Source organism: Symphalangus syndactylus, chromosome 14 (assembly GCF_028878055.3).
Source record: "Symphalangus syndactylus isolate Jambi chromosome 14, NHGRI_mSymSyn1-v2.1_pri, whole genome shotgun sequence".
NCBI lineage: Eukaryota > Metazoa > Chordata > Mammalia > Primates > Hylobatidae > Symphalangus > Symphalangus syndactylus.
Window position 1 is genome coordinate 111,674,124 of NC_072436.2, and position 23,377 is coordinate 111,697,500.

The 23,377-nt window shown below is 41.7% G+C and overlaps 1 protein-coding gene across 21 annotated transcripts in view; it reads right to left on the minus strand.

The window, feature by feature from the left end:
• The window catches only part of RBFOX1 (RNA binding fox-1 homolog 1), a 2,507,416-nt gene that overhangs the window by 475,161 nt on the left and 2,008,878 nt on the right, over positions 1-23,377 (minus strand). The gene's annotated exons all lie outside the window — the stretch shown is intronic.

The following is a 23,377-nucleotide window of genomic DNA, read 5'->3' on the forward strand; positions in this document are numbered from 1 at the left end:
ATAAAACTGTTTGCTGTGAAATTTTAATAACTTTCAAGACGTCCTGCCCAGAAACATTTTAGTCATCTTGAATGAACCAAAGGGTTTAATTAAACAGCCACACTTAGATGTTGGAATGCATAATTTGCCCAGTGAACTGCAAATCCCCTAATCCTACAGGGAATCGCATGCTCTTTCCAAGATAGTCCAAGGGGCCAGGAGGTGACTTGCTTCCTGCTTGGGCCACGTCCATTACTCAAGCTGAGAGAATTAGAATAAATAGTAGTGCCGAGACTCAGGTGCCAGAATTCAGCTAATGAGAATAAAAACTCCGTGTGATTTATGGTAAAGGTGGGGCAATACATTTCAGGGTTTTGAATAATCAATCCTCCAGTGGATTTTTCATTTTCCAAATGCAGGGGATACTTCTGTCTCGGGTCCCAAGCCAGAAATGGCAATCTGATATAAATACTAAAAACTGCACTGAATAAACCTTTTCCAACCCAAATCCAGCGGCTTAATTTTCATGACAGCCAGAACAGATATTGTTGTATATTAGGGCAATTGTTTGGGAAGGTGTGGGGGAAAACTAGAATGTCACAACAAAGTTAGAAACTTTTTGTGCTGCTGTTTAACATCTAAAGCAACATTAGTACTTCAAGAAGAGTTACAAAAAACAATATTTTGCCAGGCACAGCAGCTCACGCCTGTAATCCTAGAACTTTGGGAGGCTGAGGCAGGTGGATCGCTTGAGTCCAGGAGTTTGAGACCAGCCTGGGCAACATGGCAAAACCCCATCTCCACAAACAAACAAACAAAAAAACTACAAAAATTAGCCAGGTGTGGTGGTGAATGCCTCTAGTACTAGCTACTCAGGAGACTGAGATGGGAGGATCGCTTGAGCCCAGGAGGTCAAGGCTGCGGTGAGCTGTGATCACACCACTGCACTCCAGCCTGGGTGACAAAGTGAGACCCTGTCTCAAAAAAAAAAAAAAAAAAAAAATCACCAAAATCCCAGTGTTTATAAACAGAAATCAATACAATAAAATAACACACTCCTCGTTCATCTTTAACATGGTTCTTTAACACACACTATATGTATCAAATGCGGATTTTCCCTTAAACTGTAAGGGCTTCAGATGATCATACAGGATGATACACAACCATAACATAGTGAAGATCATTAATATATGTAAAGTACTTAGAACGTTACCTGATGAACACTGTTTCATAAACATTTATTATTATTATTATTATTATTGTTAAATCTTATAGATTCGGCAGGATGCAGTGGCTCATACCTGTAATCCCAGCAGTTTGGGAGGCCGAGGCGGGAGGATCACCTGAGGTCAGGAGTTCAAGACCAGCTTGGACAACATGGTGAAACCCTTTCTCTACTGAAAATACAAAAATTAGCCAGGCACGGTGGCGGGTGCCTGTAATCCCAGCTACTCAAGAGGCTGAAGCAGGAGAATCGCTTGAACCCAGGAGGCAAATGTTGTAGCGAGCAGGGATGGCACCACTGCACTCCAGCCTGGGCGACAGAGCGAGTCTCAGTCTTAAATAATCGTCACCATCATCCTATAGTTTCAACAAGTAGGAAGTTTTGGAATTTCATGACAATTGAAATACTAATCACCCATGTTCAATGTTCTCTTTCGGCACAATGAACTCTATGGGCTCAGTTTTCAAGTACTAGTTTCAAGTAGAAAAATGAATATAAATGATATTTACTTTCTTCTTATAAGCCACATGCCCCATTTTCATCCCTAAGTGAGTTACTGCTGATTCAAAGAAACATGAATACAACATCAGCAAATTCTAACCAGCTAACTGCCTAGATCAAAGGCCCAGAAGAGTAAAATAATCATCTAATATAAGACAAATGAGTTCTCACGGTCTTATCAGGGGGCAATAAAGCCTCAGAGAAGCTCAGTGTTTTCTGTTTTTATTTTATCCTTTCACACACGCAAATGGGCTTGACCCGACAATTACACTTACTGAGGTCTCACCCCAGCTGATTCCAATTTTTATTTATTTATTTATTTATTTTTTAGACAGTCTTGCTCTGTTGCCCAGGCTGGAGTGCAGTGGCACGATCTCGGCTCACTGAATCCTCCACCTCCCAGGTTCAAGCAATTCTGGTGCCTTAGCCTCCCAAGTAACTGGGATCACAGGCATGCACCAGCACGCCTGGCTAATTTTTGTATTTTTAGTAGAGATGGGATTTCACCACATTGGCCAGGCTGGTCTCAAACTCCTGACCTCAAATGATCTACTCTCCTTGGCCTGCTAAAGTGCTGGGATTACTGGCTGATTCCACCTTTTCCTGGGTATCCTGGCATCCACAGTCCCTACGTCAGTGGTAGAAGTAGCCTCATCATTTATCAAACTGCATGGTTTAGGAAAGGCAAAGGAGAAAATGATAATAAAAAGACACGCATGTGTATGTTCAATGCAGCACTATTCAAAATAGCAAGGACATGGAATCAGCCTAAATGCCCATCAATGATAGACTGGATAAAGAAAAGGTGGTACATATACACTGTGGAGTGCTATGCAGCCATAAAGAAGAACAAGATCATGTCCTTTGCAGGAACATGGATGAAGTTGGAAGCTCTCATTCTTAGCAAACTAACACAAGAACATAAAACCAAACATTGCATGTTCTCACTTATAAGTGGAAGCTAATGATAAAAACACGTGGACACATAGGAGGAACAACACACACTGGGGTCTTTTGGCAGGTGGAGGTCAGGGGAGGGAGAGGATCAGGAGAAACAACTAATGGGTACTAGGTTTAACACCTGGGTGATGAAATAATCTGTACAACAAACCCCCATGACACACAAGTTTACCTATGTAACAAGCCTGCACTTATACCCCTGAAGATAAAATAAAAGTTACAAAAAAAGAGAGAAAGAAAGGCATATTCATTTTATTGGAGATTCAGAATTTGGAAGGTACACAAGATGGGAAGAACACAGACGTAGGCTTTCCTAAAGGTGCATTGTGTAGCCCAAGGTTGGAAGGATGAGGAGAGTAACCTAGGAAGAAGTACGAAGTAAATATTCCAGGAAGGGGAAAACAACCATGCAAAGGCTCTGCGGAGGCAAAAAGCAGAATCTGTCTTGGGAACTTAGAAAAGGGCAGCTGGTAGATGTGCAGAAAGCAGAATTTACTTCTTCTTTTACTTTTTTTTTTTTTTTAACCATTTTAAGTCTGCAGTTGAGTAGTGTTAAGTACATTCACAGTGTTGTACAGCCATTCCCAACATTCATCTCCAGAACTCTTTTCATCTTGCAAAACTGAAACTCTGTGCCCATTAAACACTAACTCCCCATTCCTCTTTTCTCCCAGCCCTTGGTAACCACCATGCTACTTTTTGTCTTTGTGAATTTGACAACTCTGGGCACCTCATGTAAGTGGAATCATGCAATATTTGTTCTTTTGTGACTAGCTCATTTCACTCAGTAGAATGTCCTCAGGGTTCATCTATGTTGCAGCATGTGTCAGAATCTCTTTTCTTTTGTTGAGACAGGGTCTTGCTTTCTTAACTAGGCTGGCGTGCAGGGACACGACGTGGGCTCACTGTAACCTCCACCTCCAGGGTTCAAGCAATTCTCATGCTTCAGCCTCCTGAGTAGCTGGCATCACAGGTGTGTGCCACCATGTCCAGCTAATTTTTCTATTTTGAGTAGTTGAGTTTTCGCCATGTTCGCCATGCTGGTCTCAAACTCCTGACCTCAAGTGATCTGCTTGCCTCAACCTCCCAAACTGTTGGGATAACAGGCCAGAGCCACCACACGGCCAGCCAGAATCTCCTTCACTTCTAAGGCTGAATAATATTCCAGTATACACCACATTTTGTTTATTCACTTGTCTGTGCATGGACACTTGGCTTGAGAAAGCAGAGTTTACTTTCCAAATTCACCTATATGGAAAGAGGCAGAGTTGACATATGAAGCCCGTTAGTCCAAATCTAGAGTCTAAGCACTTTGCTTTTCACTTTGCTCATTCTATTGTGCTTCAGGCTAATGAGATATGTAGATATATGTTAAATATGTAAATGAGTTACAATCTGTGCAGCCTTTAGAGCAGTGCCTGGTCCAGAGACAAAACTACAGAACGATCAGTTCAAATTGTTATTATTAATTATTATTGTATGTACAGAACACTCAATTAAGGGTACGGCCAAAATCCGTTCTGCACTCTGATGACTCATTCAAATGCTCAGCAGACACAGAGGGAGAGAGGACGGAAGAGCTCATGGTCCCCACTGGGACCAGCTGAACCAGCATGTGGTCTTCTGGATTACAAGGCAAGAACCCATATGCCAGGCAAGGGAAGTTATTTTCTGTAATGGCATCTGGCACGCTGGCCTATCCCACTGACATTTGGGTTGGCGGCTGTGTCGCAGCCCCTGGGGAGTTTTGGAAAGTAGCTGGCTGCCACCCAAACCCCACACTGCTCTCTACCTCTCCTGAATTCCTCTCTTGGTGATGGGTGATGCAATAATCTCTCCCTTCTAGTGAAAGAATGGCATGCCTCTTCCAAAGCCAGCTTATCCTCGTTCCACGGAGTTTATAAACCACATCACAGAGGCAGGCAGATCATTCATAGTAATGTCGCTAGAAATCCTCCCAACAACAGCCATTCTAGAGAAGGTGAACTAAATCCTGCGTGATTCCAGTGAACCTAGTCTTTGCTGAGAACAAGACATGTTGACAAACCCAGGCACGAGGACTCTCTGCCTTATCACTGACTGCATTTTCAATGACTGCTGAATAATTCAGGCCACTAAAGGCTGGTGCGTGCTTGCAGTGGCTGAGAAATTAAAAAAAAAAAAAGAAAAAGTAAAGTTACTAAATTATTTCTGCAAACAACTACTAAAAGCCACATAGACATCACGATTTGGAAAGTTGACTACAATGTGCTACTTTACAAGGTGGCCATTTTCAATTTGGAGATATCAGTTCATATGAGAGTAATTACCAAAACAGATGGGAAGAAGGCCAAAAGTAGAATCCTAATGGCAATGGGATGGATGCATCTGGGAACCATGGAGTAGAAAGAGATTCTGCCAGATTGCATGACAGCTGAGAGGAGAACCGGAAGCCGGGTGTTGTGCATGTGAGAACTACCTTAAAAGAGGGTACGCCCCTCTAGACAAAATGGGAAGGGGAGAATTCTTCTGCTTTTTGCATACATGATCTCCTTCTCTCCCTAAATTGAGTTGAAACAATAGGTGTTAAATACATCCTATTAACCCTGGTTCGCACCTCATACAAAGCACTTGGGCTTCCCTTTAGAGATCTAAAATATACCACTTGAATGTTTGCTTTGATTTTTATATATTAAATATGAGCAGATTAACGCTTAACAGTAACATTGTTTAGGTGAGCAAGATATGATACAAACAAGAAAACACTCTAATTTCTGAAATGTTGAAGAGGTAAGCTAAGTCCAGATAGACTATAACCAGGATCTTTTTGATCTGAGGGACTATGTATACAAAATGACCATTGTCTAGTTAAATCTCTCTAGTTACTAATCAGCGATGGTGCAAAGCCAGAAAATGCACCCTTTCTAATGAATATTGAAATTGGCTGTCATTAAGACAGAACATTCACAGGAGGGCAAGGAGACAGTGATCAATATTGATATGGATCCACACTGCTTCATTGATTAATAGCCTTCAACTCTAAAAACTGGAATAGTCAGAATAAGGGACTATTTTTTAGTGCAGGCTAGCACAGGATATTACTTAGGTTTAAACATTTTTAACAATTTTTGGTCAACCCTGAATATATAAATCGCAAGGCAGGAAAAAGAGACAACTTCTCTCCAACCCTCAAAGAGGATATTCTTGATGTCATAGGAGACAGAGGCATCATATTCATCCCACAAAAGGCTAATTCATCCCAAGATATGGCTGTCCATCAATTCAAAGGGCAAAGGCAGCCCCTGCCTTTCCATCACAACATACATCCATTCAATGTACATAAGTGATGAAGCTACGGGGGCTCAAAAATGTCAAAAACTACCAGCATCTCCTTGTTTATGATGTTTACATCTTACAAACAAAGTTCCCTCATCTAAACTGGTTTGTGACTACATCTCTATCTGTTCTTCTCAGTGCAATAGGTCAGATACTCACTCTCTTGTCTTCTGCATACATATGCTGTTCTAAGCCAGGAGCCAAAAATACCACTAAGGAATGGTCACACTGGTTCCCACACTTAGTCAATATTGAACAAGTGGCTGTCTTTCTGTGTAAACCATCCCAGAAATGTAAAATAAAAATCCTCACCCCAGAGCTCTTCTCTCCTTTCTAAGGAATGCCAACATTTTAAAGCACTTTGAAAATATATGATGCCAAATGAATGTTTATTATTAGTGTGACTACTACCGATGTGTAGATTTATATATCTTTTAAAGAACTTTTTCTGCTTTACATTCTTCCTTCCACTGAAGTTTGTCTTCCTAAGAAGAATTCCACCACACCACTTTGACTTGCCTTGCAAAAACTCATTAGACATTCCCTTTTTTGGACTGCAGAGGTAGAAATAAATTTCTCAGATCCAAGCTACAGGCATAAAAGCAAGTCTACAGTAAGTCTCTGAAAATGGCATTGGGAGATGTTTGTGAATAATTCTTATGGAACATATCAAATTTTTATCCATTAAATACTAAAAAACATCCACATACCAAAAATGGGGTGCCTTGCACTTTTTGGAAATTGAAAATGAGTTTGAATGTAGTCTATTACTCATTTCTGACTTCTCCACTCAGCACACGGCGTTTACAAGGATTTGGTGAAAGAGCAACTTATATATATAACATATATATTATATATATAACATATATTATATATATAACATATATAACATATATATAACATATATAACATATATATAACATACATATAACATATATAACATATATATAACATATATAACATATATAACATATATAATATATATAACATATATAATATATATAACATATATAAAATATATACATAAAACATATATATAACATATATATAACATATATATAAAATATGTATACATATATACATACACACACACACATATACACAAGCACATACACACGTATACACACAGACACACACACACACAGATATGTATACACATGTCATTTGCAATAGAAGACTTCATTGTTAAATGCTTCATACTATCCAGGACATGATGCTTATACTCCCGGTAGAAAACAAAGTTTGAGCCTGGTTCCCCCTTCTTTGCTGACAAGGGAGCTTATTTTATTGATGGCATCTTGCACTGTTAGCTTTTACCTCCCAAAGGTTAGCTTTTCCCACTTTGTGGTTTTGCTGGCAAAGGGGTGGAACCAAAACCAAATAGATTCCTCATCTTAACTCACTATATTATATGCAGCACCAACCCACTGGAAGATAAACCACTGAGAAATGAGCTCATTTGCCCTTCCAGTGGGGTTATCCGTTACCTGGCCTGAGTAACCTCTGCCTTCAGCATGTGAGCGCTCACTGTCCCTCTGCAGCATGCCACAGCTTGACTACCTGCTGTGAGCCACATATCTGACAAGAGCGTCTGCCAGCAAAACAGGCCTTTGTGAATAGAGCTGAATGTAATGAAAACTGACGAAGCATTCTTGTGACATAATTTCCATGCTACCCCTCTCTTTTCATGATAATGTAACTCCTTGATGTTGTCTCAGTTTTGCTGAAAATGAAAAGTATCAAAATAGAATTAAGCTCATTCACTTCTATTCTCTCAGAACCAGCCAAGCCAGTCAAGATGGAAATTTGTCCATTGGCCAAACAGTCAGAGTAGCTCCCGTTGAGTGGTGACTGACTTTTTGGCTAAGCTCAGCAGAAATAAAGCTTGTGGTCAATTAGCTTTGCCCTTAATAAGGCTGCATTAGGCAAAATAAACTAGAGCAAGAATTTCAAGAGAAAACTGCCATTTAATAAATTCCCAAATGTTGTTGTGTTTCTCTGACACATATATCATAAGTAAAAGACAGGTTAGAAGTTCACTGGGCCCCCATCTTTTGCTAAGGTCGCATTTCTTGTTGAAAGGGCAGCATCCAGGGAAACAATTGGATGTCCAGAATACAAACTATACATGTATTCCCCAGACTATTCCACCAATTTATACTTTAGAGCAAAACAGACTTTGTAAAATTTTCAGGACTATAATAATAATTTCCACACATCGATCTCATTTAACAAGTGCTGATCGAAGGCCTGCTGTCTACCAAGTATTGTGTTAAACAGCAGAGCTGCCTTCATGAATAAGACAAAGAACAAGGAAAAGCAACTCAATGTTTAAAATTACAAATGGTGATCAGGACTTTGAAGCGCGTAAATAGAGTGTCATGGAAAAGAATGTAGAACGGCTGGGATCATTCTTTTAAATAGAAAAGGTCTTTGAAGAGGTGACTTTTCACTTGGGATAGAGCCAGCTTAGAAACAGTCAAAGTCAATGGGATCAGAATGAGGAAAAAAAAAAAAAAAAAAAGGATGAGTTTAGCAAGGTTGGCAGGAGCCAGACTTTCAGGTCTTTATATGAAGGTGGTTGGGATTAATTCTAAGTACAGTGGGTTTTTAACTGGGACGGGAAAGCTTCCTATGTGCATTCTGAGATGGGCTCTTTGGCCGCTGTTGGGAACATCAAGAGCAAGCAAAAGGGACTGAAAAGGGAAATGCAGCCTATTTTAGTAGTCCAGGAAAGCAGGGTGGCAACCATCACTGGTGTGGAGAGGGAAAGAAGAAGAAGTTTTGAGAAATATGGGAATACAAATTTGACAGGGTTTGCTAACATCATGAGGTAAGTTCTTTGCTTCTGTTACCTCATTCTTTTTTTTAATTATTGTTAAGAGATGAAGTTTCACTCTTGTTGTCCAGGCTGGAGTGTAATGACCAATGGCATGATCTCAGCTCACCGCAACCTCCCCCTCCCTGGTTCAAGCAATTCTCCTGCCTCAGCCTTCTCAGTAGCTGGGACTACAGGCATGCACCACCACACCCAGCTAATTTTGCATTTTTAGTAGAGACAGGGTTTCTATATGTTGCTCAGGCTGTTCTCGAACTCCCAACCTCAGGTGATCCACCTGCTTTGGCCTCCCAAAGTGCTGAGATTACAGGCATGAGCCACTATGCCCGGCCTGTTATCTCATTCTTTAAAAGAACACTATTAAATAAGAATTAAGTGGGTACCAGTGGGCTTATGTGTGTGGGGAGGTATTTGCATGCATGCTATTTATTGAGCACCTAATAGTTGCCAGGAACCTGGTCCCGTATAAATATTCACTTGTTTGAAGCTCGTTATAACCTAAAGACATAGTCATCTTTTGCCCATTCTATAAAATGAACACATAGCTCAAGCAAGTTATATATCCCACTTAAGGTTTCTCCCTTGCTCTTCATGGTTTTTGTTGTGGTGGTTGTTAACCATTTAAAGTAAACAGTTTTCAGGAGTTCATGACCAGCCTGGTCAACAAGGTGAAACCCCATCTCTACTAAAAATACAAAAATTAGCTGGACCTGGTGGTTTGCACCTGTAGTCTCAGCTACTCAGGAGGCTGAAGCAGGAGAATCGCTTGAACTCGGGAGGTGGAAGTTGCAGTAAGCCGAGATTGTGCCACTGCACTCCAGCTTGGGTGACAGACCGAGACTCCGTCTCAAAAAAAAAAAAAAAAAAAAAAAAAGTAAACAATTCACTGGCATTTTGTTCATTCACAAATGTTATGACAGTGGTTACCACCCCTATCTAATTTCAAATACGTCATCATTCCCAAAGAAAACCTGTACCTATTTCACGGTTATTCCCCAACCCCTTCCCCCTAGACCCTAGCAACCACCAATCTGCTTTCTGTTGGTGTGGATTTACCTACTCCAAATATTTCAGATGAAGGAAATCACATAATCTGTGGTCTTTTGATTCTGGGTTCTTTTACTTAGCACAGTGTTTTTGAGGTCCATCCACACTGTAGCGTGTAACAGTAGCTCCTTCCTTTTTATGGCTCAATGATATTTCATTGTATGGATAGACCACATTTTGTTTATCCATTTATTTATTGATAGGCATTTGGGTTGTCTTTGCTTTTTGGCTATCGTGAATGGTGCTGTTATAAGCAGTTGTGTATGTGGATTCAAGTGAATCTGTTTACAATTCTTTCCTTTAGGCATCTAACTGGGAATGGGATTGCTGGGTCATATGGTTATTCTATGCTTAATTTCGTGAGGAACTGCCTTTTAAAAGTTTGGTTAGGATGATGAATGAGCTGATTAAACTGTTTGCTCTTAGAAGCTGCGTTGCAATGAACACAGCTATACTCGCTCATCACGAACCCTGCTGATTGTCTAATACTCCAGTTTAGTCACGTGAACCACAGTAGTCCATTCCTGATTCATTCTGATTGGTTTAAGGATAAACACATGGTCCAAGACAAACCAGTCAAGCCCTCCCTTATTTCTTTGCCCAGCTACCAGAAAACAAACACATAAACAAGCGTATTCTAGCTCTTTCGGTTGTTCTGTTGGCAGAATGGGAGTTTTAAGCTATAATGGTCTCTCGTCTACCATGGAGACAAAATCTACCTGATCCAAACAACCATACTTATCTTGCCCCGAATTCTGGAGAGGTAGATTCTGGAGGATACTCTCCATTTAATGGAAAGATCCCTGATGCTCAGGGGGCCAGAGGTGCTTGTTCAGGTACCATGGCTCATCAATGTGAATTCTGGGACTCAGACCCAGCTTCGGAGACCAGTGACTGGTTACCTAACATCAGAAGGTAAAATTAACACCAATAACCTTGGGAAGAGGTTGATTCCTACAAAATGAGGAACTATAGTTGTCCAGGAATAAAATGAGCTGCCCTCTGCAGTATCAGCTCTGTTGGGTAAAAACAAACTGACCAAAAAAGAATGGAGAAAGTTTATGTCCGAAGAGCAGAAATTCAGCTGTGTAAATTCACGCATTTGGTGTTAAGTTGACAGAAGTGGCCTTAAAGGTCACTTTCAACTCCAAGTGGCTCTCCCCTTCTATATTTAGTGTCTCAATCAATTTTCAGAAACAAGTTCCAGAATGAATGCATCAGAAGCTGGTGGTAGTGCCCAATGCCATCATGTGGTTTAGAAAATGAAACCAACCCTGCTTTCCTTTCCTTTCCTTCATTGACTGGGGAGGCTGAATCTGTCAAGCAGTGCTTCATCATGCCTGATTGGTCAGCCCATTCCTGAATCTGAAACCCTTGAGAGGACAAAGCTGATCTACATCTCAAAATCTGTGGGATTTAGAGGCAGGAAGATGAATAAGTTAACTGTGGAAGCTGATATGTTCAGCCAAAACTGAGGCATGACTGCAAGAAAACAGAAGCTGCCCCAACACACAGAGTAATTATTGAATTATTGATGTTTTGCCTTGTCCGCTAGACAACGATGGCAGGTACTTTTTGTTTGTTTATTTTGTTTGGGTTTTTACTAGCCATTATTTCCCAAACGTCTTCCACAGTGACTGACAGATATAGATGTCCAACTAAAAAAAAAAGTGAAATGAGTAAACAAATGCAGAAAAAAAGGATGAAGAGGCCTTCCTTCCCTCCTTACCATCTCTCCCTTCCTTCTTTCCCCCACTTCCTTCCCCTCCCTCCCTTCCTTCCTCTCTCCCTTCCTTCCTCTTCCTCCCTCCGTCCTTCCTTCCTCCTTTCCTTTCCTTTTTCCTTCCTTCCCCTCCCTCCCTTCCTTCTTCTCTCTTCCTTCCTCTCTCACCCTTCCTTCCTCTTTCTCCCTTCCTTCTTTCCCCTCCTTCCCTTGCTTCCTCTCTCTCCCTTCCTTCTTCTTCCTCCCTCCCTTCCTTCCTTCCCCTCTTGCTTCCTCTCTCTCCCTTCCTTCCTTTTCCCTTCCTTCCTCTCTTCCTTCCTTCCCTTCCCTCCCTCCCTTCCTCTTTCTTCCTTCTCCTTCCTTCCTTCCTCTCTCTCCCTTCCTGCTTCCTCTCTCTCCCCTTCCTCTCTCCCCTTCCCTTCCTCTTCCCCTTCCTTCCTTCCTTGTCTTCCTTCCCGTAACACTCATATTATCATATATTGACTTCCGAATAAGGAAATTATCTACATAGATGACAGGAAGATGTGACTAGGCCCTTTCTGTCTATCCTTTATAGGGCAAGGACCAAAACTTCATTATCTTTAAGGTTAATGTAAGGAAAGCTGAGCAGTTTCATTTCATTTTTAAAGGAAATTTGGGCCATCTCAGGGTCTCCTCAGCTTAGGGGGAAAAGTATGCCTTCATAAAATACTTCAGTGTCTTGCAGAAGATTGCAATGAGTTATTGGGACACTGCAATGTTTAAGGCCGATGCTTTCTGAAGCACGAAAGAAGTATCTGCGGATTTTCCTTTTTTATGTTTAAATTACTTTGCTTCTTACTTGACTACTTGTTCTGACCTTTCAGAGCGCTCCTTCTTTATATTTCTCCTTGAGTCTCTTAACCATTTTTTAAAACAGTTTAGATACATCTGTTATGCATTGTTCTTTCTTAGCCTGCTATTCCCCATCCTTCCAGCTCGTCTTCCGCTCACTTGACCTTCCATATAAAGCCTTGTAATATTATTATACTCTCTACCCCAATGCATCCATCTTCTTCTCTCTCAAAATGCAATAGATAGTGTGAAGCTGTGGATCTGTAAAACACTCACTTTTCATTTTCAAGTGAACATGAAGTTATAACCAAGGGGTTCTCTTTTTAATCCATTTTCCCCAAAATAAATTATAATGGGAAACTTGGTCAAATTCACTTAACCTCTTGCACATTTCACCTTGGAATTAATGTTCTTTCATGTCGTCCTGAATGAGCTTTGACTGAATAAAGCGAGAGCCACAGCCAATCAGGTGCAGAGAGAAAAGAAGATTCTGAGAATCCTTCTACCCCAAGATCTGAATCAGGTCTCTACTCCCTTATGGCTGTGTGGCCATAGACAAATTCCTTCACTTCTCTGGTTTTCAGTTTCCCAATCTGTAGAATTTCATTGCTATTACCCACCTTTATGAATCTTTGAGAAAATCAAGTTGGATGAGAACACCTATTTAGAATAGCCACATAGTAGGTACTCTGATTAAGACAGCCATAATGATTTAGGTTTTCATTAAGCAAATCTTAGTAGAACTCACTTGATAGTGACAGTGAGGAGTACTAGGAGAAGACAAAAAGGAGCCCTTGATTTTCCTCCTGATACGTGAATAGTAATCATTATATTACCCTGAGGATGAATATAGTCCTCAGCTCTGATCAGCAGTAACTTCATTCATTCATTCATTCATTCATTCATTCAACAAATGTGTATTGGAAACCTACTGTCTGTTGGCACACAACCATGACCAAACCAGACACAATGCCCGGTCTCGTGGAACTTACAGTCTGGTACTCTCATCTTTGCCACCTTCCTGTAAGACAGTGATTCTTAACCAGGAAAATTCGCCCACAGGGGACATTAGGCAGTATGGGGTGAAATTCGGGTCCTCACAACCTGGAGGGTGGCTGCTACTGGCACCTTCTGGGTTGAGGCCAGAGATGCTGCTAAACATCCTACAGTGCACAGGGCGGCCCCCTCACAACAAAGAATTGTCTGGCTGTGGAAAAATCCTGCTAGAAGGGAAAGGATAACCACGTGAGCTAATATCATGAAAGCAAGGAGTAAAAACAGCCAGCACAGAAGTCATCATCACCGTGGGCTTACCCACACATGCAGCTGCCGTGATGAGGTAGGAGTTTCCTGTGTCTGCCATAGGAAGGGAAAGATTCCAGGGTGCCTAGGTCAGGTGGTGGCTGCAGGCCAGCCTGCAGGCAGGGGGATGGGCTAAATGTCCCAAATGCCCGCTGGAAGGGCCCGTCCACCCAAATCCCCCACCCCCCATCTCCAGCGGCTACAATGACTGGGTTTGGAATGCTTGGCCGTGCAGCTGGCATCCTAGCTTTGCATTTCAGTCAGTGCTTTCGGAGTCCCAAAGCTGCCCCCAGGGAAACTACTGCATCTGAAGAGCTGCAGAAGTAGCACTTCAGTAGAGATAGTTAGATAAATAATCCTGAATAAAATTGCATATTTTTAAGTGCTTTATTAATACGGTTGGGTAGAGAGCATGCGAAATTCCTACATTGTGGAGATGAAGGTTATGAGAGGAGGATTATGCACTGAGCTAAGTGAGAGGGGGCAGGGAAAGAAAAGAGCAAACCAAACGCAAATTCCTTCCTTGTTATGTGTGTGGGGGGGTGGGGTGGGGTGTGTGTGGTATGTGACAGTGAGAACAGAGAGATACACAGATAGAGCACATGGCATGTTTTGCAACAGTTAAAGAAGAATGGAATGACACACTGCATAGGCTACCATGTACATGAGTGACATAACGGGGTACTATTACTCCAGGATTTTCAAACTCAAATATCTCCAGGACCAAACAGGTTCTATAAATGACAGAAATTGGCCAGGTAAGAATGCTAGGGGAAATGAAGAAAGTGTGCACTGCCAGAGGAGACAACCACAACTCAAATTCAGCCATTTGTTATCTTGGAGAGATGAAGAGAAGCCAGAAATTCATATTCTTACATAAAATGTTATTTTGTAAATACATCCATCCATACACACACACAGGTGCAAATACCCCTACTGTATCTGCAAGTTAAAAAATCTATTTGCCTGTGAGTCTGAAGTTGGCAATCTCTGACTTACATTTTATTTTAATGAGATAATTTGCTCACTGATTTATTTACAAAGAGGAATATACAGGAGTATGAATTTGAAGTGAGCTGGGAATCCTAGCAGGCCTCCTGATTAAATGAGACTTTAGACCTATCACTGAACTCCTCTACACTGCTTTTTTCTGGTTTTGGAGATAAAGTCTGGAAGACTCATCTTATAGAGTTGTTTGAATATAAAACGGGTTAACTCTGAAAGCACTTAACACTGTTCCAGAAAAGAACCGCCAGATGTTGGTCCCTTTCTCCCTATGGGGGCACCGTTGAGATAATCTGTTATGGCAGACTCAAGGAAAATTCAGGGTTTTGCCCTCAGAATGTACACAGCAGCAGGTGGAGAGTCAATGCACGTTGCACCTACACACACCCCACCTCTTTCTACCCAACTCTTTTAACTGAGGGCCTGTAGTGGACATTAGTCCCTTACATCTGCTGGGAATTCCTTCCCTCTTCAGATGGGCATTACACACTGCACTTCTTTGAAGAAGAACCTCTTCTCCAGTTTTAGAGAACTCTGTAGCTTGTAGTTCATGAGAGGCCTGATTCATCCTTGAAGCCAACCCTGCCTGATCAGAATATTCCATGCTTCTGACTTGAGTAACTGGATCAGAGATGTGCACAGGGTACCTCAGCATTAACCCTGGGATGTTAGCTTTCATGATTGTAAAGGAGGTGCTCTTTTTCTGCTGGTCATGACAAAGTGATAGGATCTCAGTCCTGAGTTGAGGGTGAGCATCTTGCCACTATTTGGAGAGAATATGCCATGAAATAAAGTGGACACCAAGAAAAGTAGAGTCTACAGATTCAGCAAGGCCCATTCCTTAGACCATCACCATTTGGTCACTTTGATTCAGCTATTCCTGACACTCATCTCAGAAACATGACATTCACATTTTATATATATATTTTTTATTATACTTTAAGTTCTAGGGTACATGTGCACAATGTGCAGGTTTGTTACATATGTATACATGTGCCATGTGGGTATGCTGCACCCATTAACTCGTCATTTACATTAGGTATATCTCCTAATGCTATCCCTCCCCCCTCCCCCCCACCCCCAAATGTCTGACATTCACATTTTTAAAAGTACAATATATTCTACTTTTGGCTAACGTCAATTCTGCTTGGATTTCTGTCCTGTGACACCTAAAGATTTCAAGAGAACAAATCATCCATTGCCACCACAGCGTAGTTATCTTTGAATGGAAGGTCCCAGTCTCATCATCTCACGTGGCCCACTGTATTAGTCTACTTTCATGATGCGATAAAGACACACTTGAGACTGGGTAATTTATAAAGAAAAATAGATTCAATGGACTTACAGTTATATGTGGCTGGGGAGGCCTCACAATCATGGTGGAAGATGAAAGGTGCATCTGACACGGTGGCAGACAAGAGAGAATGAGAACCAAGCGCAAAGGGAAACCCCTTATAAAACCATCAGATCTCATGAAACTTATTCGCTACCATGAGGACAGTATGGGGAAAACAGCCCCTATGATTCGGCTATCTCCCACCAAGTCCCTCCCACAACACGTGGGAATTATGGGAGCTACAATTCAAGATGAGATTTGGGTGGGAACACGGCCAACCTTTATCACCCATGGAAAGGAGATCATGTGCACTTGCAACTAGATTCATGCTTCCTGTCCTAGGGTGACTATGGATTTAAGATAGTGATGACGGCCGGGTGCCGTAGCTCACGCTTGTAATCCCAGCACTTTGGGAGGCCGAGGCGGGCGGATCACGAGGTCAGGAGATCGAGACCACGGTGAAACCCCGTCTCTACTAAAAATACAAAAAAAATTAGCCGGGCGTGGTGGCGGGCGCCTGTAGTCCCAGCTACTCGGAGTGGCTGAGGCAGAAGAATGGCGTGAACCCAGGAGGCGGAGCTTGCAGTGAGCTGAGTTTGCACCACTGCACTCCAGCCTTGGTGACAGAGCGAGACTCCATCTCGAAAAAAAAAAAAAAAAAAAAGATAGTGATGATGACCATGATGATGATGATGATGATAAGCCCTTTTTGGAACACCTGATATTGGATACTACACTTAATGTTTTAAACGTATCACTTTATTTAACTCCTGCAACAACTTAAGGAGAAGTATGTCACAAAAATGTCTTAGCATAGTGCTTGACACATAGCAGAGGCTCAATAAAGTGAATTCTGCCATTCTTATCACCCTCCTCATCACTGTGACTAGAACAGCGCTTCTGTAACTCAAAGTACATGAAATCACCTGGAAGTCATGGTAAAGTGCACATTCTGATCCAGTAGGTGTGTGTGGAACATGAGTCCACATTTCTAACCAGTTCCCAAGTGAGGCTGGTCTTCGGGCCACACTTTGAATAACGAGGACTTTGGACACTCACAGTCGGGAGAACCAGAAAATGACAATTCCAACTGATGGGTTTTAGAATATACATTGCTCTCCCCAAATATCACTTACTTGGTCTTTCTACTTTATTATAACCAAAGAGATATTTCCATCTGGAGACATGACCTCCCCCTGACCCATCCCACTGCACACCCAACTGAAAATCTAAAAGTTTAGAAATCCTGATGCTCAAACCTCCCCCCACACTAGTTAAATCAGAGGCACTGAGGGCAGATCCCAGGGAGCAGTATTTTTATAGCTCGATCATTTGCAGCCAAGATTGAGAAGCACTGGGCTGGTGATGCTTCGTATGGGGCATTATAGGCCAAGGGTGAGGGCAAGTTCCACTAATTTGCATGGGCAGAATTCAAATGTCACTGGGACTGAAAATGGCTTTTGTTAGAATTAGTATACTGATATGAAACCTGCTACACTTTATTACTAACATTTAGAGAAACACTGTCCATAATTGCTGTCTTGTACAAAGACTAAAAGAAGCCATTTTATAACTGGAATGTTAGCATCATGAACCTCTTCCCATTATAGTACTGCACTGAGTGAGTTCCTCAACTGAGGCTTTTTTTTTTTTTTTTAAGAAAAAGGAAGAATCAGGATAGAAAATCTAGATCCTGAAAGACCTAGAACAATGAGCCTAAGCAACATCCGATGCATCCGAACGGTGATAAATACAACATATGCATAAATAAAATGTATTTTACTTACGTACTTATAATTCACAATAAAGCATTGAAGCTATATGTGGAATGATGAGGTGTGCCTATCCTGATATTTGTCCACTTTAAACTTGGTAGAATTAAACTGTAAGGTATGCTCACCAACGAGCCATAACAGATTTATGGTTTTTAATAAATGGCTACTTCTACAAAAAAATGCTCTTTTGCTTTAGGAACTGTTCTCATTTCTATCAGACAGAAACAAAAACAAAACTTTGCCAGGAATCCACCTGCCTTGCTCATTTCTTTGTCGATACTGCATTTTTTGCAACACTGACGGCACATAGTGGGGAATTTAATTCAACATTTCTTCAGTTCTGAAACATAAGACACTGAAATAAATAGCATAATGCTTGAAAGCATTAAGAGGCAGTTAAGGCCGGGCGCAGTGGCTTATGCCTGTAATCCCAGCACTTTGAGAGGCCGAGGCATGCAGATCATCAGGTCAGGAGATCGAGACTATCCTGGCTAACACGGTGAAACCCCATCTCTACTAAAAATACAAAAAATTAGCCGGGCATGGTGGCGAGCGCCTGTAGTCCCAGCTACTCAGGAGGCTGAAGCAAGAGAATGGCGTGAATCCGGGAGGCGGAGCTTGCAGTGAGCTGAGATCTCGCCACTGCACTCCAGCCTGGGCAACAGAGCAAGACTCCATCTCAAAAAAAAAAAAAAAGAAAAAAACAAAGAGGCAGTTAAGTTAAGCTGGATGCGAGTTGGATCTCCCGCACAATTACTGGCTGTGCGACTGCCCCTGAAAATTTGGAGTTCGATAAGTAACTTCCACAGGTAAAGCACTTAAGCATAATCTATCATATTGTATCATTTGCATTACTAGTGCAAATTTGTCATGATTCAATGGAGTACACATTTTGATTTGGTTTATCTTTTCACATCTATCCATGTAGCCCACCAAAGAGACTTACCAAACCCTGAAGCCCTTTCTACCACTGACTGTCAAATTATATCCTCATGGAAAAATCATTTACATGCTCTGAGAACCAAGAGACACCCAGAGTTTCACCTGGACCCGTGCAGACTCCCATAGAAGTCTTACCCTCTCATGCTTCTGATCTCAAACATGAGTTCTTAGGCTGACGCTGCCATGAGCAATAACCTTTGTTGTCCTGGCTGGTCAACCCTTCGCTTCAGCCCTTCTACCCTTGTAGATGTGGTGACCTACCTTTATTCATCTCAGTTGCTAGTCTCCCAGGCTGCTGCTGACAGATAAATGAGAATCACATCTGCAATCAGGCTTAATTATATAACAGGTGGCCAGATGGAAGAGAAGCCACATTGGTCTGACCATGCAACAGAGATGTTTATGCCAGAGGACAAGGGACTCTCAAGGAAAAAAGAAAATCGCTGCAAATGAGAGGACTGGTTGAGCAAAATGTAGTGAGTGAACTTCTTGGACAAAAACAAACTCTTGAGTAAACCACCAACCAGCGCCTATAAATGGAACACTGCAGTCTTTCATGATGAGTACCCAGAAGAGTGCCTGATAGTTGTGAAATGGCACTGGTTCCTGCTTACCACTTTGATAATGATTGCTGTAGAATACATACATGTGTCAGCCATTGGGTTACACCTGTAACATCATTTCATATAATCTGCACGACAACCTTATGAGGAACAAAAATGTAAGGGGGGCTAACAAACTTGTAAATGCACACAGATCATAAGCAGCAGAGGGGAGACTTGAACCCAGGCAGGAACAAAAGCCAGTGCCCAGATGCATATCCGATTGCTGCTTCGCCGCCTCCTCTGGGTCCTGTTATCAAGAGAGCTTTAACATGCATTAGGTTGTCACTTCCTTGCATTGCCAACTTTTCAAGGGGGACAATTCATTTTGACAGAGCTCTGGGCTGCCACATGCCCTAACAGTTCAGTAAGAATGAATGAGAAAACTCTAGCTGCTGAGCAATGTATTCATAATTGGAACTGACATAGAAACTACCTACATAGCCAACATGAGACTTTGCACATCAAGTCTGTTTGCCTGTCTAGTGTAGTATTACATCTTACGCTTCTGAGACTCTTTGCCCTCATGTAAAATAAACAAGACCAAAGAAGAATGCAAGGCCCTTTGTGAACCACCTGCCCTCTGGTGTGGTCGTGTCTATGGCACTGTCTTACTTCAAGATGGGCTTTTGAAACAAGGAATCTTTTTTTAGCTGAAATCCTCACCACCGCCTTTTATAATAGCTGGAAGGAATGACACACAGTATTCAAAACTTAGCTTTGTATCTTCATGGAAAAATTTTAAGTGACTGACAGGCTGGCTAATAATGATAAAAATAAAATGCCGCCTCTCTCCTGTTCTATCACAGTAGCAGACCAAGACTTAGAAGCCTCTTCTGCATTTCATCATTTTCTACCCATTTTGTAGTTGGACATGAAGAGATGTCAGCTCTTGTGGATTTATGAAGATAAATCAAGAACTTCTCCAAGGAGGGAAACCAACTTTTCAGGCCTCTGTATGTGCTTTCTTAGATCTTGCTTGCAAAAGATAAGACCATTCTGGTAGAATAACAAACTCTGATGGCCATTGAATAACCACACTGAAATTTTGAAGTACTTTTTAAAAGTATATATGTGGAGCACAGGATAATTTACAAATAAATAAGGCAAGGGCAGATGCAGTGGCTCACGCCTGTAATCCCAGTACTTTGGGAGGCTGAGGCTGGTGGATCACCTGAGGTCAGGAGTTCAACACTAGCCTGGCCAACATGGTGAAACCCCGTCTCTACTAAAAATACAAAAATTAGCCAGGTGTGATGGCACGCACCTGTAATCCCAACTAGTCTGGAGGCTGAGGCAGGAGAATCACCAGAACCTGGGAAGCAGAGGTTGCAGTGAGCCAAGATTGGGCCACTGCACTCTATCCTGGATGACAGAGCCAAACTGACTCAAAAATAAATAAATAAATAAATAAACAAATAAATAAATAAATACAATAAACAAGTCAACGTTAATATTTCTGTTTTATAACCTAGCCACATCACCTTCTGAGACCCTCCTTGGGGCTACGAAGCCTTTATTCTAACACTCTACAAACTATTTTTGAACACTTACAATGTACAAGGCAGCTGTTTTAATTCACACTCTCTAAAAGACACAGGGAGATAATATAGAGACATATAAGCCACCACATAAAATGCAGCAAATCAAATCAAAATTTAGTCACATCAACCTGGCTTCATTTTAAGGAACAGAGTGAACACACCTCTACTAGTTAGACAGCACACGTGATAAACTAAGTTCTTCACTGCTGCAGGTGGAAAACAATGACTTGTTGTCTTACCTGGACAGGTGTCCCTTTCTCATCAGTCTTTGAAAGGCAAATGCATTTAGATTTCCTAAGAACCCATTCCATAGAGCAGTCCCAGAAGTACCCTGAGTCTTAACAAGCAGAAAGTAGGATGAGATGTTAAGGGTGGATAGAGATCAAGAGAATCCCATAGAAATACCAAGATGCCCATTTAAAATGCTGATTCTAGGGCCACCCCTGATAGATCAGATGTGGGCCTGGAAATTCCACTCAGCCAGGATCCAAGATGATCCTGTGGTAAGTTCACAGATCACAGTCAGAAAAATACTGCCACCCCCCCATGTACAAAGAAGATAATTCAAAAGTCCAGGTAACAAGTCCTCAACCAGAAGGAAGATGCAGCAATGATACCCGCACAACAGAAAATAGTGTAGTTTCCAAGAGTCACATCTGACATCAGGGTCACATCCAAAGTGGGCACATAAGGCAGAAATCACACATAATCAAATCTCAGCAACTTGCTTAGGGAGGTCCCATGTTGGTGTCAACACACTGTCTCTTTAGTTTCCTATGAACACTTTTCTCTCTAGCATTGTAATGCATTGCATCTTCTTTGAGCAACAACAGATTATGTAGTTGTCCTATACTTGGGGCCATGTTGCATGAATGACACCCAGTTTAGAAATGGAATCTCACTCAGCATGATGAAATGTCAGAGCCAGGAGAAATGGGCAGGACCAGACGCCCACTGACGGGTACCATATTGAATTATCCTTCTCTTACTTGCTTCAGAGCATGCTCTCTGCTAATGCCAAGAATTTTCCTCCTGCACTTTTGTCATGATGGTTGTTGGGAGTAGGGATGCGAGAGGGTTGCTAGGACAACTGTTGAATATGTTGAATTTTGTTTGGTCTGATACACACAATTGATCTCTCTAAGGTCAAACTATGCAACTCCATTTTAGACACCTTTAATTTTAAAATGAAGGCTTAATCGAGCTAGATACACCACATTAACAAAAACCAATTGAACTCAGATTCAATTGGTTTGAATTCAGAAAATTTCCAAAATAGCTACTAAACCCTACTGATCATTATATTTTTTGATCCAACAGATTTCTCTTTGGTTAGAAAACTTCTTTATATAAATGCACTCACTCTCAGAAACAATGGGAAATCCTTTGGTGGAAGGTCATGCTTTAATCTCACAAACATAGAGAACAAAAATTAAATTATCCATCTGGCTTTCTAAAAGGAATGGAGTCATTCCAATACCACTCTTAAAGATTCCCTGCTTCCCGTTTCCAGGGTGTACTCAGAGCAGGGATCTATATGGCAGAGGAGGCAGTTTTACTCTGAGTTTGACAAAAACAATCCCATCAAGTGTGAAAAATCCACCACACTGGTTCTTTCCAGAACAGCTATGCTTCGTATTTTCTGGGCTCTACAAAATACCCAGTCTATCATATTTGTTTCCTCTTGCACATTACACCCTTAAACACACCTAAAAGTAGCTTTCAGGGAAAGATGCGCTTATAAATGAACGTGGTTGGAGCAGCCGACGGTTCTCTTTCCCCCCAAACTTTCAACTACACTCATCAATTACTCTTAACGGTGCAAAGAGTTGGCAGTGTTTACCCAACACTCCTTTCTGAGTTATTCAGCTCGATCTTGCAGCTCATTAAAAGCATCTCTATTTATTTGCTGTGTGTTACAGTCCTTAACTTTGGCACAATACGCCAAAAGAAAGCCCATTTTATTTTTCCCTGTGGTGTTAATTGGTAGAGCACGCTGCCTGCCTCTTCATTAATTATGTCAATGTGTATGAAACTTCCATTTTCATGGGGGTGAATTAACAAGGCTTCTCCGAGCAGGGTTGACACAAAGCCAGCTCGGCTGCCTGCAATGACCGGGATAATGAAGACTGCTGGTGGCCAACGCCACATTCATTTACAAAGGCGTGCTTTGTCTGGCCCCGAGCGCTTCTCACCTCTTCTTCTCTTGTGACCACCAGCATGTAACAGGCAGTTTTGTGGAACCAGCAATATCAGCTCTGCTGGGGACGGACCATATACCTGCCCAAACCCAAGAAAGAAGATCGTGCTGAACATGCCAACTGCATGAGATGCATGGAGGCTGGAGAGGTAAGTCAGGTGCAAGCCCACAAAAATGTAGCAGCAACTTCTGATACTTTTAGACAGATTCCTGATTGCATCGTGTAGTAGAAGAGAAAAAATAAAAGGCCATCTCTGCTGAAAACTACT